Below are 9402 nucleotides of genomic sequence, written 5' to 3' on the forward strand. Positions count from 1 at the left end.
CGAGTTCTTAACCATCGCGCCACTCGGCCGGCCCATGCTTTTTTTTTGTGACTAGCTTGTTTTTGGACTGTCCATATTTTTCTATTCTGTTGGTAGTTTTTGCCTTTTTAATTTATAAGAATATTTAAGAACATTTAAATATTAAGTATATTAACTGTACATCTGCTATATATATCACAAACATTCTTTCCTTGCTTATGTCTTTAGCTTTATTTATGGTGTTATGCATAGAGAAGTTCTACAGCCTGTGATCCTCTGTAGCTTGTTGAGGATCTCCTTGTTGACCCGTTCTTTGTCCAGTGGCTCCCAAGGCTGAAGCCTCATTTTGGCCTTATTCCAAACCATCTTTGCTCATCCCCCTTCACCAGGCTGCCCTGTATGGTGAGATTTACTCCACCTCCAGTAATGAGGTGGTCCCTGTGATATCTGTGTAGGCATCACTGGTTTGTTCTGTTTATGGGCTATTGGAGCAAAATCTGGAAGGGGAATAGAACATGGAGCAGAAGAAGGGTCAATTGTTGGTTTATCCCCACCTCTCACACATTCTCCTAGAAGCACTGCATTCGGCGACATCCTGCAAACAATTATGAGACATCTACCATGTGTCAAACACTTTGGAGTAGGCGAAGTGCCCAAAGAGTTCACAATCTAAAGTGTGCATAAGTGCCTGTGGGGGTGAGCACGTGTGTGTGTGTGTGTGTGTGTGTGTGCGTGCGCACGCGCGCATTTGTGTTGTTTAAACCTGCGCCCAACTAATCACAATGCAATGTGGTAGGTGCTACAGGAGATATTAGCAAAGAGCAAGGAGAGCAGAGAGAAGGGAATGCTTGAGTCCTCCATTCCTTGGCTGATGTCAGACTTCCATTTTCAGTAGGAAACTGACAACTGTGTTGGCAGCATGTTGTTGAAGAAGTACCTGACAACACATCAAGAGATTTGAGTCTCAGCCTGTTCTGCCACTAACTAGCTGGGACACCTTTTTTCTGTGGACCTCATTTTCCTTTTTCTGGTAGCAGGAGGGTGGAATCGGCTCTCCACGGTTCCATATGAAATGCTGTGATTGCTTCTCTTCGGTAGATGAACAATGAACAGTAACTGGCAGTCCCATGTGTTACCAATCACAGCACATACTATTTTTGAGCCAAAGGACACCTGAGAAGTCATCTGGTACAACCCTCTTAATTTTCAGAGAAGGAAACCAGCACCCAGAAGGATAAAGGTTTTATCCAAGGTCAGACCCATTATTGGCACCCAGGCCTCCTCACTTCTGTGCAGGTGAGTTACTTGAAGCCAGGTGTTAGACTAGGAGGACAGAATTTGGTTGCGTTGCTGGATTAAACGTCCAATAGAATTGGACTCAACATAATCAGCATAAAACAAATGCAGGCAGTCCAAGGGGATCTCAGGTGAGATACATTCCCGTGAGCAATGAACTGGACGTTCTTGGCACCAGGGCGTAAATGTGATTGGGGAAATAGCTGTGAATGCCATTCTTTCTGTGCCCCAGAAGTGTCACCTTTCTCGGGAATGTGATTAGCTGGGTGTTGAGAAACATAAAAAAGCATATGAATTAGACTGGTAGGTGCTGAAAAATTTCCCTTATTTATTTCAGAATAAGTAACATGTTTACAGCATGCTATAATTATTATTTGAACTCGGTGTTCTCTAACACTTGACTTGTTTCTTGATTTTTATCAGTAACTTCCAGGTTAAAGTTAAGCACAGGGTCAATTAGTGTGAATTGCTCTCAGCAGTATGGCATGCTGGACAAAAGAGAAAGAAAGGAACAGAGACATCAAACACAGTGCTAGTTTAAAACTGATTAATTCTAGAAAGACCAAGTTGTTCAATATTGAGTCTAGGCACCAAATTCACTTCTGCAACTCTGACTTGGCTCTCAGTGGGCCCCCTTCTCATCCCCATCCAAGGACAGCATGGACAGCTGTGGGAGTAAACAGGGTGTGACTCTGGCTGTGGGGCTCGGATGCCACACACTAGATTCTCTCTCTCATTGTGGCATTTGAAGTTGAGATGCACACGTTGGCTTTGCTCCTGGGCAACTGGGAGGTTGTGTGGGGTCACAGGGCTTCTCACATGGGTGCCCTTCCCAGTGGACTCATTTCCTTCTAGGGTAGAAATGATGCATCTTCTTTTCCCCTGGGGATTCCTCAGACTTTTCCAAATGACCAGGTGGGGTTTTCCCTTGGATTGACGCTGTATTTGGGGGATGACTTCTATGGGGGAAAGTCCACCATCAGCTTCATGGAGGGTTTTTCTATTATTGGGTAGTTGGAAACTATTGGGTTGTCAGAAAATTCATGATACAAAATATATGTCATGACTCTTCCAACAACCCAATATTTGTGGGTAGATTTTTAAGTCTCTATATTTGTGTGTATGTGTCTAAACACACACACACACACACACACACACACACACACACTGCAAGATGTGTTTCTCTGCTTCTTTTTACTTTTATCCTGCTAGTCATTCATTTCTTCACGTGACAAATATATACTGAGTGTCTGCTCTGTTCCAGGCACTATCTCTGTACTGACAAGATGAGTGGTTGGTCATGTGACTTAAGGATCTGGTAGCACTTTGGAGTAGCTCCCTCTAAGACAATTAACTTTAAATAAAAATAAGCCAGTAGCAAGCAGTAATAATTTTAGAGTCATAAAAAGAATGAGAAATTTATAATATCCAGGTACAATACCCAGCACAAGCTTTCTTAGCTATGAGATCATGACTTAATTAATGTAGTTGATTTTTTCCTCAGAGGACAGGAGTTCTGCTTAGGAGATAGAACCTGATTCCTGTGGTACTATAAGGATGATTCAAACTACACCAGCCCCTTCAGATAAATGCTAAACCTGTTATATTTTTCAACTCCAGAAGATCCTATAACTTTTATACATGAATTATCATTGATAAAAAAAAATTCGATTCTATGCTTTTGGCACTCCTCTCAGTAAATTATGTTTTTCCTTGTAAATGCAAACGTCTTTCATTTACAGCCCAAAGCCCTGCCTTTGTCTTTTAATCCCTAGAGCACTATAATCCAGATTTCACTACCCTCTTGGGGGCTGTTTTCTATTCTAGGTATTTAGTTTTTCCTCAAAGAACTGTGATTCACAAGACTCACCGAAGGCTCAGATGTGGATAAAGATTATTACATATCTAATACTTGCTACACATGAAACATTCCACATGGAAATTGTTTTAACAATTCATAATCACATTACATTATTACTTTAACGCTTATTTGAAGACAGAAGAAACATTTAACACTATTAAACAGACAAGCTTGACAGGAAGTGATGGAAAGTCTCATCTTGAAGAGACACAGTGGTGGGCTAACTCCAAATATTCTCAAAAGGAATTTTGAAGGAAATGCTTCAGTAAAACTGTACATACACACCAAAAAATTAGACTGAAGGGCAACTAGTTAAGTAAGGTATAAATATAAAATTATCATATAAAACGGTACTGAGTAAGCACATTTCCACCCACACAGGGCTCGTCTCAATAATTACGTCAAGTAAATATCTGTTTCTTACTAATTGTCAGGAAAAAACTATCCTGCTGGGGCTTTGTGTTTCTCCTCCTATGCTGGAAGTAGGTAATATGTTGGATGGAATTTAAGTTGCTAACAATGGACAAGATAGAGATTTGAAATTTTAAACCGAGTATCCTTTGGAGAACCATTTTTATCTCAGTTTTTAAACACAGTGTATGTTTTGGACTTCCCGGTGTTGACATGAACTCCTGAGACTAGGATGTAGCGCTGTACCAGTGAGGTCTTGAATTCCAAATGGAATTTTGAGTGGTTTAAGTGCAGCTCTGCTGGAGGCAGGGAAACATTCTAAAGGACTTATATTCTAAAAGCAATTTTCTTTTAAATAAATGAGGCAATCAAAAGAGAGGTACTACCGCAGGCAGCAGACCAGAGGGCAGGGTTTTTAGGTTCTAAGAGAATTGAACATAATGTTCTTCATCTGAAGGTCAGTGGATACCTTACTAAGTCTTTAAAATTACAATTTTGAACAACAAAATCTTAAATTAAAACAGAGGAAAATCCCATAATCTCACTGCCTATTCAAATAAACTATTTTCAATTTTCTGAGTTTATCTGTTACACAAATTAATATAATCATAGGATAGATAAGAGTTTGTACTTTTTTTTCTATTAATATTATGGTAAATACTTCCCTTTAATGATTATATCATATTCTGATAATTTCTTAACTATTTCTGTTATTGTAAATAAAAACTGTTTCTAATTTTTGCCACCATGAGTAACATTACGATGCCTATTTCTATGATTACAACTTCTTTTTTTAGTGGAGAGATTATTCCTGTAGGGAGAAATTGCCAGGAGTGAGGTTACATGATCAACGCCTATGAATATTTTTATGGCTCTGAAATGTGTTGCCAAATTGCTTGCTAAAAAGGTTGTACCAAATGAAGTTGGCTCTTAATTAAAGGTCAGATTTATTTTGATACAAGATCAACATTTGTGTTACACTAAACTAACCACTTACAACTGGTGAGAAACAAAACCTATCATTTCTTAACATATAAAATATGAATATAATCCAGGAATCATGCCCAAACCTGCCGTACTGTGGATGAGCCAGGAAATCACCAATCTCATTTCTGTTCATTTTGGTCATAATTATAAAGTTGATCCCTTCTTCTGGAAGTTACCTTTTGGACAAGCTGTGGCTAAGCCTCAGGTATGAAAATCTTCTTTTTTTTTTGTCCCAGCACTCATGGGAGGACTGAGGCCGTAATTTTTTTGTATATACACATGATGAGCTTGATTTTATTTTATAATCTCCTTTGTTTGATGGGATTAAGAATGAAGATTATAGCAGTTCCCAAACTCCCTGGAAACAATGTGGTTTTCCTTTTAATAAATAAGGCATTCAGATTCTGATGTATCGTTTAAAAATACTGCACACAAGCAATTTCTTCTGCAAAATGTCAGTTGCATAATTTTGTTTTCTTGGTTTAGCAGATACATTTCATGAAAGGGCTAAAATCAATACATGAATGCACCCAAGGAAACTGGAGCCACAGGTGACCTATGAGAGAATGGATCCTTTCCTTGACATAGATTTAGCTTAAGCAATCACAGGATCTGAGATTACGTGTTTTAAAAATTGCTCTAGGATGTCTTGGTCTCAGCAAAAGTGACTAAATCCCTTCCTCTCCTCTTTCTCCAACATACTTAAAGTCTTTGTGTAGAATTTGGAATAAGACCATTTATTAGTTATTCCACAAACAGAACACTCACTTGCATTTATTCTTGGATTTGTTTTCTTACATTTACATTTGACTTCCCTGTCTTGAGTACTGATTTAAACTTCCGTGAAGATCAGGACATCTACTTATCTAATGTAATGGCTGCCTCTTTTTCTTAATATCTCCAGGCATATCTTTATGGATCACTGAAAAAGACAATATCAGTTCTCAAATGACACAAACTATGGCAACCAGAGAGATTTTATCGGGTGGAATTTTTAATGTTGGGGTGGCACCAAAGAAGTTGGCAAAAGAGAACAGGAGAATGGATGTGACAATCCATATTTTCCTGTTGCTGTCCTGGTCGCAGTAGCCGGCATGGGGGATGGGCACTCATCTCAGGATTATTAGTGAAATAAAAGAAGCCCTAAAGAGCAGTGGTTTAGGCACATCCTCTAGAGTCAGAAAGACCTGGAGTTTGTGTCCATTTCCATCCCAATCGCTCTGAGACTTTGGGCAAGATCTTTAACTTCTCTAACCTCAGATTTACCTTCCATACAATGGAGTTAATATCTACTTTTCATAATTACATGAAAACTTTCAAAATTACATGAAAACGTTCCTTTCCAATCTTCCTCTTGATGGTGGCTCCTGACTGATGGCAAGCAAAGGTAACTGATGTTTGAGAAAAAAACATGACTTTGTATCATCTTTTAATTTTACCTTTGGTATTGTGGACTTAGTGAAAAAACTCCTTATATAATGAAATATTTAGTAAGTTTGCAGGATACAAAGCCTACATATAAAACTCAATTTTATTTCTACAAAAGAGAAACAAACAGAAAGTAAAATTGAAGAACTATTCATTTATAAGAGCATTCAAAAACATAAAATACAAATAAATTTAACAAAAGATGTGTAAAGCTCTACACTGAAAAGTTGAAAATATTGATGAGAGAAATTAGAGAAGACCTAAATAAATGGAGAAATATATAATGTTCATAGATTGGGAGATTTATTATTGTTAAGATATCAGTTCTTCCCAAATTGAATTATATATTCAGTGATTATATATGTAGAGAAAAATAAACTTCCACTCCAATCTCACATAATATACAAACATTAACAAAGATGAATCACAAAACCCCAAAAGCTAAAATTCTAAAAGTGCACAGAAAAAAAATAGGAGAATATATTGAGAGCTTCAATTTATTAAAGAGAATACATACACACAATAGAACCATAAAAAAATTGATATGTTGGACTGCATCAGGATTAATATCTGTTCAGCAAAAGACACTCTTAAGAAAATAAATAGACAAGCCATGGACTGGGAGTAAATATTTTAGATCTGACATATTTTCATATTTCTAATACATAGATCTAGATCTGTAACCAGAATATATATATATGTAAGATTCTGCATTAATTAATTACATCAATAAAAAATTAAAAGACCCAATAAAGAAATGGGCAAAAGATTTGAATAGACATCTCACAAAAGAAGACACATGAGTGATCAATTAACACATGAAAAGATGGTCAAATGTCATTATTTATCAGGGAAAAGCAGATTAAAATTGCAATGTGGCATTAAGTCATATCTACTAAAATGGTTAAAATTAAAAACATTGACAATACCAAATGTGGGTGAGGATGCAGAACAATTAGAACTCACATGTATTGCTGGTGCATATAAAATGAAGCAGCCACTTTGGGTAAAATATTTTGCAGCTTTTTATGAAATAAAACGTATACCTATGCTGTGAACCAGCAATTAGACATTAACTAAAGATAAATGAAAACATTGAACCAAACCTGGAAACAATTCAAATGTTCATCAACAGGAGCATGGATAACAAAATTGTGATATATTCATGTAGAAGAATATTCCCAACAATAAAAAAATGAAGTATGATATAGACACCAATATGGATGACTATCAAAAACATTATGTTGAACAAAAGTCAGACACAAAAGTGAACCTACTGTATGACCACAAACAAAACTAACGTATGATGATACAAATCAGAACAATGGTTGCCTGGGGTTGTGGGTAGGGATTGACTAGAGGGAGCACAACGGAAATCTTGGTGATAATGGAAACATTTTATATTTTGGTTAAGGTATTGGTCTAAGGTGTATACAATGTTTACCAAAACTATCCAGATTTTACATGTAAGGCTTGTTCACTATATATAAATGTTACTTTAATAGAAATAAATGAATGTATCTCAGTTTGAGGTCAGGCTGGGAAACCAAATGAAACAACTTAATTTGTTTCTCTGGTATTTGAAATTTTAAAACTATATCATTGATTCAAATATTTTCTCTCCATCATCTATTTTGTACATCTTTGCAATTTTAAGTGGTAAACCATGATTATTTTTACTCAAATATTTTGTGTCCTTAAAGATAGAAAAGGCAAAGAAGATACTACTTCACAGTTCTATAAATATAGTAAGAGCAACAGAAGAGCAGCAAACTATGGTTTGCATTTTCATTAATTTCCAGAAAGTAGTTTTAATTACATGAAGTTTATAGCATCTCTAGTACTCTTGTCATGCTCTATACATAATGATAAAACACTTCCTATAGACGCAGCAGAATTGAAGATCAGGGGAAAGATTGTATTGTGGATGATAGAAAAGCCACTTCTTTCCCTAAACCTTGACATGTTAGAAGTTAAAATACCTGAGAGAACAATGAAGGAGGCGTTATTGGAGGACCACCAGTTGAACTCCGTGAGCTGGTTCCCTGCAATCAGAGGCTCTTCACCCTCTCCTCTGCTCTTCAACTGTACATTCCCCCACCACTTTCACACTAAGAACTGGACACAGCCTTGTGAAAATAATGTGTCATTGAGAACATCTGACAGTAAAAGTGACTAAATCCCTTCAAGGCCTCTATATAAACTTTAAAAAAATATATTTTTATTAAAATATAGCTAACATACAATATTATATTAGTTTCAGGTGTACACAATAGTTATTCAACATTTATATACTTAGAGAAGTGATCACCATAAGTCCAGCAACCATCTGACACTGTACCATGCTATCACAATATTATTGACTATATTCCCTTTGCTGTACATTACATCCCCATGACTTGTTCATTTTATACCTGGAAATTTGAACTTCTTAGTCTCCTTCACATCCTCCCCTTTTAAAAATTTTCAATTACAATTGACATTCAATATTATTTTATATTAATTTCAGGTATACAGCATAGCAGTTAAACATTTATATAATTTAAGAAGTGATCCCCTAACTACTCTAGTACCCACCTGGCACTATACATAGTTATGACCATATCATTGACTATATTCTTAGGCTTTACTTCACCTCCCCATGACTATTGTGTAACTACCAACTTGTACTGCTTAATTCCTTCACTTTTTCATCCTGCCCCCAAACCGCCTTCCATCTATGACCCTAATAAATCTAGTACCCATCTGACACCATACATAGTTATTATAATATTTTTGACTATATCCCTTATGCTGTACCCTACATTGCCATGAGCACTTTGTAACAAGCAATTTGTACTTAATCCCTTCCCTTTTTCACCCATTCCTAACCCCCTTCCACCTACCAACCACCGAAGTGTTCTCTGTATCTGTGTGTTTGTTTCTGTTTTGTTTGTTTTGTTCTTAGATTCCACATATGAGCAAAATCTCATTGCATCTGTCTTTTGCTGTCTGACATACTTCACTCAGCACAATACTCCCCAGGTCCATCCACACCACTGCAGATGGCAAGAACCCATTCCCTTCCATGGCCGAGCAATATTCCATTGTATATATGTACCACCTCCTCTTTATCCATTCATCCATGGACAGAAACCCAGGCTGCCTCCACATCTTGACCATTGTAAACAATGCTCCAATGAACATATGGATACACATGGCCCCTTATAGTAGTGATTTAGAGTTCTTTGGATAAATACCCAGAAGTGGGATTACTGGGCCCTTCTTTGTCATTTGTTATAGCCTTTGTTTTAAAGTCTATTTTGTCTGGAATAAGCATTGCTTCCACATCCTTTTTGTTTGTTTGTCTCTTTCCATTTTCATGAAATATCTTTTTCTCATTCTTTTACTTTCGGTCTGTGTGTGTCTTTTATTCTAAAGTGAGTCTCTTGTAGGCAACA

The 9402-nt window shown here is 36.7% G+C and overlaps 1 long non-coding RNA gene across 1 annotated transcript in view; it reads left to right on the forward strand.

The window, feature by feature from the left end:
• The first annotated feature begins 1260 nt into the window (after positions 1-1260).
• Positions 1261-9402, forward strand: part of LOC109379466 (uncharacterized) — a 17109-nt gene continuing 8967 nt past the window's right edge. Inside the window, exon 1 of the long non-coding RNA XR_002123209.1 lies at positions 1261-1275. This is a non-coding gene — a long non-coding RNA (uncharacterized LOC109379466). The remainder of the gene's footprint in view (positions 1276-9402) is intronic.

Source organism: Hipposideros armiger, unplaced genomic scaffold (assembly GCF_001890085.2).
Source record: "Hipposideros armiger isolate ML-2016 unplaced genomic scaffold, ASM189008v1 scaffold_26, whole genome shotgun sequence".
Taxonomy (NCBI): Eukaryota; Metazoa; Chordata; class Mammalia; order Chiroptera; family Hipposideridae; genus Hipposideros; species Hipposideros armiger.